This window comes from Dromiciops gliroides, chromosome 2 (genome assembly GCF_019393635.1).
Source record: "Dromiciops gliroides isolate mDroGli1 chromosome 2, mDroGli1.pri, whole genome shotgun sequence".
Lineage (NCBI taxonomy): Eukaryota > Metazoa > Chordata > Mammalia > Microbiotheria > Microbiotheriidae > Dromiciops > Dromiciops gliroides.
This window is the reverse complement of record NC_057862.1, coordinates 348,960,120-348,970,977: the sequence shown is the minus strand read 5'-3', so window position 1 is coordinate 348,970,977 and position 10,858 is coordinate 348,960,120.

The following is a 10,858-nucleotide window of genomic DNA, read 5'->3' as shown; positions in this document are numbered from 1 at the left end:
ACATTTTACCTGCACCATAGATTTTTATTACCAATGTTCTTTGATGTTTTAAAATGTGAATTTGTGCACTAATGTGCAAATTCAACATTCATATTACAGATTGAATAAATTTTCATTTTGAAGATGAAAAACATATATATCTCTATATAATATATGTATATAAGCACATAGACTTTTGAAATACTTTTAAAATTCTTTTTTTAGTTACAAATTCTCTCCCTTCCCCTACCTCCTCCTCTATCCAATGAGAAGGCAAAAAAAATATCATAAACTATTACAAATATGTATAGTCATGCAAAACAAATTTCTACATTAGCCATGTTTTTTAAAAAGCAAGAAAAAATTAGAAACAGAGAAAGGAAGGAAGGAAGGAGCAAAGAATCATGCTTCATTCAGTATTCTGTGTCTATCAGTTCTTTACTTGGAGCTGTATCATGTTTTTTATGAGTCCTTTGGAATTATGGTAGGTCATTTTATTGATCATTTGCTGTCTTTCATAGTTAGCCATCATTATAACATTGCTTACTATTTAGATTGTTCTCCTAGTTCTATTCATTTTGCTTTGCATCAGTTCATCTAAGTTTTCTCAAGTTTTTTCCTGAGGTTATCCCCATCAGCATTTTTACAGTATAATAGGTTTGCATCACATTCATATTCCACAGCTGGCTCAGCCATTCCTCAATTGATGGGTATCCCTGCAATTTACAATTCATTGACACCACAGAAAGAGCTACTATAAATATTTTATTTTTACATTTGGATTCTTTTCTTCTTTCTTTCATCTCTTTGGGATATAGTCATAGTTGCAATATTGCTGGACAGAAGGCTATGCATAGTTTAATAGCTTTGGGGTATAGTTCCAAATTGTTTATCAGAATGGTTGGACTAATTCACAAATCCACCAACAATGCAGTAATATACCTGCTTTTTCCATATACCCTCCAGCATTTGCTATTTTCCTTTTCTGTTGGGGTTATCTTAGCCAATCTGACAGCTGTGTGATGTTACTGCAGAGTTGTTTTAATTTACATTTCTCTAATTAGTAGGAACTTAGATAATTTTTTATACGACTACTGATAGTTTTTATTTCTTCCTTTGAAAACATTTATCAATTGGGGAATGGCTCTTTAACTTGCAAATTTAACTTCCCAATATATTTTACAAATGAGATCTTTATCAGAGAAACTAGCTGCAAAGATTTTCCCAGTTTCCTACTTTACTTCTAATTTTAGCTGCATTGGGATTTCTTTTTGTTCAAAATGTTTTAATTTTATATAATCGAAATTTTCCATTTTATCTCTTTTGTCTTGTCTGGCATGAATTCTTCCCTTGTCCAAAGATCTGACATGTAGTTTCTTTCTTTCCTATTTTTCTAATCTGTTTATGATGACACATTTTACGTCTAAATTATTCTCCCATTTTGAGCTTATCTTGTCATACAGTGTGAGATGATAGGCTATGACTAGTCTCTCCTAGACTTTCTAGTTTTCCCAGCAGTTTTTGTCAAGAACTAATTTCTTGCCCCAATAGCTGGAACATTGAGTTTATCAAACACTGGGTTACTGTGCTCATTTGCTTCTGTATATTGTATACCTAATCTTTTCCATTGGCAGATCTCTCTATTTCTTACCCAGGACCAAATTGGTTTAATGATTACAGCTCTGTATTATAGTTTGAAATCTGGTACTGCCAGACCTCATTCCTTCAAGAATTTTTTAAATTTTCTTAATATTCTTGACTTTTTGTTTCTCCAGAAGAACTTTATTATTTTTCTAGCTTTATAAAATAATTCTGTGGTAGTTTGATTTACCAATCAAATTTACCAATGGCACTGAATAAGAAATTGATTTAGATAGTACTGTCATTTTTCTTATATCAGCTTGCTCTACCCATGAGCAATTAATATTTCTTCAATTATGTAGATCTCTTTATTTGTGTAAAAAGTATTTTGTAATTGTTTTTGTGTAGTTTCCATGTCTGTCATGGCAAGTAGGCTCCAAATTAATTTATAACTACCTACAGTCATTTTATTGTTGTTGTTTTGGTTTGTTTGTTTGTTTTCTAGGGCATTGGGAGTTAAGTGACCTGCCAAGGGTCACACAGCTAGTAAGTGTCAAGTGTCTGAATTCAGATTTGAACTCAGGTCCTCCTGAATCCAGAGCCAGTGCTTTACCACTGTGCCACCTAGTTGTCCCTACCTACAGTTATTTTAAATGAAATGTCTCCTATTTCTTACTATTAGATTTTGCTGGTAATATAAAAAAAGTGCTTCTTATTTGTGTGTCAATTTTAGGTCCTGCAACTTGGAGGAAGTTATTAATTGTTTCAACTAGTTTTTTAGTTCATTCCTTAGGGTTCTCTAGGTAAATTATCATCTATAAAAGTGATAGTTTTGGACCCTGGGCAAGTTACTTAACCCTCAGTGCCCTGCCAAAAAATTAATTAATTAATTAAAAACAGTGATAGTTTTGTTTTCTCATTGTCTATACTTATTTCTTCAATTTCTTTTTCTTTTTTTGGGGGGGAGTATCTTATTGACATAGTAATAGTAGTAATTGATCTTTCTGAAACATAGGACTATTGCTTAAAACCAGTAGTTTTAGAATCTAATATAAAAGTTTCTTTTTGGTCTTTAAAACACTTCTTAACAAGACCCTTTCCTTTCCAGTCTTCTTACAATTAACTCCCTTCTACATACTTTATGAACTAAAGACACTGCTCTTCCTTGGTCTGACACATTACAAAACCTCTCCCAATGCTGTGTGTTTTCACTGGCTGTCCTGCATGCCTGGTCTACTGTCCCTCCTCATTTATATCTCCTGGCTTCTTTCAAGACTCAGACCAAATCCTAATTTCTACAGCAAGCCTGCTTAGGTTTCCATCCATCCCAACTTCACTGCTAGTGCTTTTCTCTAAGATTTCTCTCTATATCTACTGTATGTACAGAGTTTTTTGGGTGAAGGGACATATAATTTCCCCAATTATGTAAACTCAAGTCCAGGGACTATATTTTTTGTTTGTTTGTTTGTTCTTTGTTGACCCAATGCTTTGTACATGGTAAATGCTTAATAAAAGCCTAGCTTTGGCTTTGATATCACTAATTCTTTAGTCCTTCTTAGATTTGATAGTCTGTTTTCAGCATTCTGAAGTCCTTCTCATCTATAAATTGATATATTCTATGAAACTACAGTTTGGAATATTATTTGAAGCTTAATATTCTGAGTTTACAGAATCTATAAAGGATCTGAGGATCATTGATATACAGATAGAAAGAACTCTAGAAAAGATACAATCCAATCTTATTTTTATGCAGATAAGGCCCAGAAAAGTTAAATGACTTGTTCATGGTCACAAAGATAGTAATTACCTAAACCAAGAATGGGCTTGGGTCTTCCTAAAACCAAGTCTAGTGACCTATTCTTTCCAAATGTCATACTTAACTTTCCTCGTTGAGTTGGAAAAGAGGGAATCTGAGTACAAGAATCTTTTTAAGTGTTAGTTTAAAAAGCTTTTTAAATTTCCTCATGTTTTCCTGACTATAACACACATCGTGGGGGCATTTTTATGGTATAGATAGAATATGGAATTCTTTACTTATGGAATGAACACTTATCTAGTAACCTCAGTTATGTGGAATACAGCCAAAAGAACAAAACTAAGCCACCAACCCTCCAAAAAAAAAGGTCTCTGAGAAGTTAAATTAGGTGACGTGATAAATTTAGTTCATTTATCTTACTCATGAAAGACTCCTCTTTGACCCTGAATTAGAATCTATTTACTCTTACTTTACATAAAAATCTAATAAACTTGCAAACTGTTTTTAAAGTGTGCTACAGATAAGTAGATCCAAAAATGCACTGAAGAAAACAATTCCTTAAAAAAGTACAGTTGACCAAATAGAAAAGAAAATTCAAAAGCTAATTGAGAAAAATAACTACTTAAAAGTTAAATTTGGCCAAGTAGAAGTTGACACTATGAGACATCAAGAATTGATCAAACAAATTGAAAAGAATGAAAAAATGGAAGAAAATGTAAAACACCTCATGGGGAAAACAGCTGACCTGGAAAATAGATCCAGGAGAAATAGTCAGAACCATGAGACTCCCTGAAAGCCATAGTCAAAAGAATGACCTGGACAGCATCTTTCAAGATATTATCAAGGAAAACTGCTCTCATATCCTTGAATCAGAGGGAAAAATAGGCATTGACAGAATCCACTGATCACTTCAGGAAGGAGATCCCAAAATAAAACCTCCAATGACCATTATACTCAAAATTCAAAACTATCGGGTCAAGGGAAAAAGTATTCCAAGTGGCCAAAAAGAAACTATTTAAATATTGGGGAGCCACAATCAGGATTACTTAGGGCTTAACAGCTGCAACATTAAAAAACCAGAGGTCATGGAATATAATAACCCGGAAAGAAAAAGACCTAGGACTACAACCAAGAATCACTTACCTTGAAAAATAAGCATAATACATCAAGAGAAAAAATGGTCATTCAATGAAAAAGAAGAATTTCAAGACTACATAAGGAAAAGACCAGAATTAACCCAAAACTTTGATCTCTAATATCAAGATTAAAGAGAAGAACAAACAGATAAAAATGGAAAAGAAAACATAAGGGATTCAACAGAGCTATACTGTTTATATGGGAAGATGATACTTGCAGCTCTTAAAAATTTTATCGTAGGGTCAACTAGGTGGCACAGTGGATAAAGCACCTGCCCTGGATTCAGGAGGACCTGAGTTCAAATCCGACCTTAGACACTTGACACTTACTAGCTGTGTGACCATGGGCAAGTCAATTAACCCTCATTGTCCTGGGAAAAAATCACTAATAATACAACTAAAAGGAATCTACATAAAAGGTACAGGCATAAGTTAATTTGAGGGAATGGCAAATTGGGAAACAATTTTCAAAGCCAGCATTTCTGATAAAGGCCTCATTTCTAAAATATATTGGGAACTAAATCAAATTTATAAGAATCCAAGTCATTCCCCAATTGAGAAATGGTCAAAGATATGAACAGTCAATTTTCTGATGAAGAAATCAAAGCTATCTATTGCCATATGAAAAAATGCTCTAAATCACCATTGATTAGAGAAATGCAAATTAAAACAACTCTGAGGTACCAACTGAAACCTATCAGATTGGTTAATATGACAAAAAAGGAAAATAATCAATGTTGGAGAAACTGTGGAAAAATTGGAACACTAATGCATTGTTGGTGGAGCTGTGAACTGATCCAACCATTCTGGAGAGCAATTTGGAACTATGCCCCAAGGGCTATAAAGCTATGTACCTTTATATATAAAGGGTATATAAAGCTATATGCCCTTTGACCCAGCAGTACAACTATTAGGTCTTTTTCTCAAAGAGATCATAAAAAAGGGAAATGGACTCACATTTATATTTATAGCTGCTCTTTTTGTGGTGGTAAGGAATTGGAAGTTGAGGGTTATGCCCATCAACTGGGGAATGGATGAACAAGTTGTGGTATATGAATGTAATGGAATACTATTGTGCTGTAAGAAATGATGAGCAGGCGGAATTCAGAGAAACCTGGAAGAACTTACACTAACTGATGCTGAGTGAGATGAGCAGAACCAGGAGAACATTGTACACAGTATCAACAATATTGTGTGTTGATCAACTGTGATAGACTTGACTCTTCTTAGCAATACGATGGTCCAAGATAGTTCCAAAGGATTCATGATGCAAAATGCTCTCCAAATCCAGAAAAAAAGAACTATAGACTCTAGATGCAGACTGAACCACACTATTTCTGCTTTTTTTCTTTTTTGAGGTTCTTCCCTTTTGTTCTGATTCTCCTTTTACAGCATGAAAAATACAGAAATATGTTTAATGTACATATATAACCTAGATCAGATTGCTTGCTGTCTTGGGGAGGGGGGAGGGAAAGGAGGGAGAAAAATTTGAAACTAGAAATCATATAAAAACAAATGTTGAAAACTATCTCTACATGTAACTAAAAATAATAAAATACTTTTATGATAAAAAACACTAGATAGAATTTTTACATGTATGGTGGGAAAAAGTCAAAATAAAAAAAAACACTAGAGAGCATAGGAATAAATGAAGTTTTCCTTAAAATGATAAGTAGCATATATATAAAACCATCAGCAAGTATTATATGTAGTTGGAAAAAAGCTGGAAGACTTTCCAATAAAATCGGGGTGAAACAAGTATGCCCATTATTATCACTATTATTCAATATAGTACTAGAAATATTATCTATAGCAATAAGAAAAGAAATCAAAGGAATTATGATAGGCAATGAAAAAAAACTATTGCAGATGATATTTTGGTATACTTAGAGAACCCTAGAGAATCAAATAAAAAACTGCTTGAAATAATTAACAACTTTAGCAAAGTTTCAGGATATGATTAATCTGCATTATTCAACAGCATTTCTTTATATAACCAACAAAGCCCAGAAGCAAGAGATAGAAAAAGAAATTCCATTTAAAATAAGTATAAATGATATAAAGTACTTGGGAATCTACCTGACAAGAGAAACCCAGTAATTACATGAATACAGTTGCAAAATAGAAAAAGAAAGACAGTCCTTGAGATTAAGGAGCTGATATTCTAATGCAGGAAGACAACACATAAAATAAATCTGAAAAGTAGGGGAGAAGAGAGAAGGTAGCTCCTTGTTGAATCATGGTGGGGAAAATTTATAGAGTCAGCCTGGAGAAGAATGAAGATATAGCTGCTCTAAAAAGAAATTTATTTTTCACATGATGAAGGGGTCCTTTTCTTTGGCAAAGTAAACCCCTCTATACAAGAAATCCCATTCCATCATGTAGTCTCCAGCAGATTGCCCCCTCCATTATTCCTGCCCTCTCTCTTATCTTAGATTTCTCTTTCTACTGCTTGTTTACCTACTACCTACAAACATGCCAATGTCTCCTCCATCCTAAAAGAAACTTTACTTGTTCCATCCATCCCCACTATCATCTTATATCTCTTCTCACTTTTTTTTGGCTAAACTTTTTCAGAAGGAAGTCTATAATATATACTTCCACATCATTTATTCTCTTAAAAAAATTCTCTACAGTCTGGTTTCTGATTTCATCATTCAACTGAAACTACACTAGAAGCAGTTAGGTGGTACAATGATAGAATTCTTGGTCTGGAATCAGGAAGACTTGAATTCAAACCCAGCATTAAACATTTATTAGCTCTGAGACCACAAGCAAGTCACTTAATCTCTGTCTGCCTCAGTTTTCTCAACTGTAAAACATGGATAATAATGTCACCTAATTCCTAGGGTTGTTGTGAAGATCAAATGAGATAATATTTGTTAATTGCTTAGCACAGTGTCTGGCACTTAGCAAATTATTCCTTCCTTCTTCTTTTCAAAATTACAAATGCTTTAATAATCACCAACTTTAATGGTCTTTGTTCAACCTTCACCTTCTTGACCTGTCTGCAGTCTTTGATGCCATAAATCACCCACTTCTCCTTGATGCTATTCTCTCTCTAGGGTTCAGTGATACCTCTCTCTCTCTCTCTCTCTCTCTCTCTCTCTCTCTCTCTCTCTCTCTCTCTCTCTCTCTTTGTTCTCCTCCTATATGTCTGAGCATTCCTTCTCAATCTCTTTTGCTAGATGTGTGTTCAGATCATACTCACCAACCATGAGTGGCCTCCAAAATTTTATCCCGAGACCTCTTTCTTTCTTCTTCCATATTATTTTGCTTGGTGATAGCATCAGTTTCCATGGTTTTAATGATTGTATCCATATTGATGATTCTCAGCTCTATGTATCTAGCACTGCCCTCTAGACTCACATTGTTAATTGCCTACCAGACATCTCAAATTGGATACCCTTTAGACATTTTAAACTCAACATAGGTAAAACTGAACTCATCATCCCCCATCTATTCCCCTTCCAAACTTCATATTACTGTCAAAGACACTGCCAACCTCTAAGCCACCTATGATCACAACCCAGGTGGCATTCTAGACTCATCACACATCATATCCAATCTTTTTCCAAGGCCTGTCAATTTTACCCTTACACCATTTTGTGAATATGCCCTCACTCTAGTGCAGGCCCTCATCATATCATGCCTAGATTATTGTAATAGCTTTCTGGTTCATCACCTTGCCTCAAGTCTACCCCCACTCCATTTCATCCTCTACTTAGCTATCAAATTAATCTTCTTAAAGTGCAGATTGGACAATGATACCCTACTATTCAACAAATTCCAATGACTCCCTATTCCCTCTGGGATCAAATATAAAACCTGATTAGCATTCAAAGCCTCATTGACTGGCTGAGTAACATGCTATAATATAATTAAAATTTCCATGTATCCTCTCATCGCCCCTTGGGTCACATGTGTTTGTTTTAATTCAAAAAGCACTTATTATTATTGGGAAAGAAAAGAAAAAAGAAAAGAAAACAACAACAACAACAAAAATCACTTATTAGTTGTATACCATGAGCCAGGTACTGTATTAGGTGCCCCTGATAAGGATAGGGATAAAGGCCAGATCTGTGATTTTAATAGTATAAAATATTCTAGGTGGAGAGACTCCCTCTCTCTCAATGCAGATTGAAATGTTCCCTGCAAATTAGAGCCTTACCTCTGTAACAATTATCTCTTCACTGTGCCTCTCTAATAGGTGCAAGGGATGTAAATAGAAAATTAAAATCACCATAGAATTATAGACATAACTAGAAAGAGAGTATAGCTAACTCACAGTTTTTTTCTACCATTGCCCTCAAGAAGTTAATGTTCTACTGAGATGATCTTAAGCTGAGATGCTTTTGAACTTCTGGAGTTCCATGAATCATGGCTACAATGACATCACTATGTTAAAAAAGTAGAAAAACTGCACACAGTTTTTGGAAATTCCCATTTGAAATGAAAGGAATCCATTATTGTCTGAGTAGAAAGAAACTAAACATCTGCTTTTGAGACCTAGTTGGAATTTGATAGACTATTATATCCAGAAGGTATAATATTTAATAATATCTAATGCAGCCTATTAATTTCACAGATGAAGAAACAGATGCCTACAGAGTAGAAGGGACTTGCTCAAGATTCCCTAGCTAATATGTGACAGAACTAAGATTAGAACTTAGGTCCTTCAACTATGAATCTGGTACTCTTCTCATCTTCCATTCTGCTTCTCGTATTGCAAAGTATGTTTTAAAGTTATTATTTAAAGTTATTATCAGCGTACATCTTCTGACTCCAGGTCTAGCTCTATCACCAGTATCCTACAGCCGCCTCTTTCCACTCCACAGGCTCTAGATAAGCCAGATGGCAATCTAGCATACCCTTCCAAAGTATCATAGCCCATTCTCAAAGGATAGTCTTGGTCCAAGAAGGGAGCTCAATGTCCATGCCCCACTGACTTAACTTTTTTGGTTGTTGCCTGAAAATTGCCACAAAGGTTTCAATTATAGCAGCGGGCCCTCTGTGCTAGTGATGGATTGCCCATTAGGCTTTATTACAGGCAATTACAATTTCTAGCATTTGTCATATGAAAATGTCTTCAAACATCAGCTCTTTGGAGACTGGCTGCTTGGAACATAGGTCGAGCTTGTTTTGCTCCTGCCTTGTCAATTATAGCCACAGTACTCGATCAAAGCTTGACAAACAGAACCTCCTAATAGATATAAAAATCGACTGAAACAGCATGGTCCACTGCATCAGACTAAAATGAGTATGAAATATTTTAGGCCCTTCCCCTGGCACTGACTTGCCCTCCCTCTCAGGAAACCATAAGAGAAACAGAGCCAAAAAAAGAAAAAAAAAAGGTCCTATGAATTCAAACGTCCACCATCTCCAAATTATTTTCATTGGGGCAGTTCTGGGTTGAGTTGACACAATAATAAAAAGCAGTTTGATTCAAGTGTTTGTGGTCTTGTGAGCCCAGTGCAGAAACCTTGATCAAAGCCTGTTGGCAGCTAAAGCCATCAGCTAGTCGACAGCCGATTTGGATGGAAAGTACTCCTTTCTGGCTGTCCGGGGTTAGGCCCACCCCAGAGACAACCAGAACTGGAGCAAACAAGTGGCCGTTAACAACCAGCACCTCTCCTCTTGATGTGCTATTAAACACAACCCAGCAGTGGGAGCCCAAGCATAGATATCATGTTTCACACGGGGAGCTGTGTGTATACATATGACACATGGTAATTGTGTCCATGTAATCCATTTTGGCAATGATGGATCATCTTTTTCCAGTGCCAAACAGTGGTCTTGAACCCATATTCAATTCAATTAAATAAACATTTATGAGCAAGGTGTTGTTCAAACAATGAGCCTGTTCCTGACCAGTGAGAATAAAATAAAGCCAACTATGATAGAAGGAACAGGAGGTTATGAGAAGGTAAAGGTTTTAGTCTCAGGTTTGCCAGGGATATGCTGTATAACAATAGATGTGTCACTTTCTCTCTCTGGGGCTCAACCTCTTTATCCATGGATAAAGGGGTTGGATTAGATGATCTCCAAGGGACATTCCAGCTCTCATGGACTAAAGATGGAAATTGTAGCAGGGCCTATTTAGTCTTGAGATAAACTACCCTAAAATGCAACCTATTTAAAAAGTGGAATAGGTTATCTTAATGAGGAAATAATGAGTTTCTCCCCAGGGGCTGCTGATAAATATTTAACAACCAGCTCTGAAAGTGGTATTGGTAGTAGATGTACTAATTCCAGAGGCACAGTTTTAAATTTAATCTGCATTATTAACATTTTCCCATCACTTTATTAAGTCTAGACAATCAGCTAAATAATAAATCAAGCCTTGATTTGTAGCCTGATTTTTGAGGTGTAAATAGTCATACTGAAAATTTGGTCGGCTCTCAGA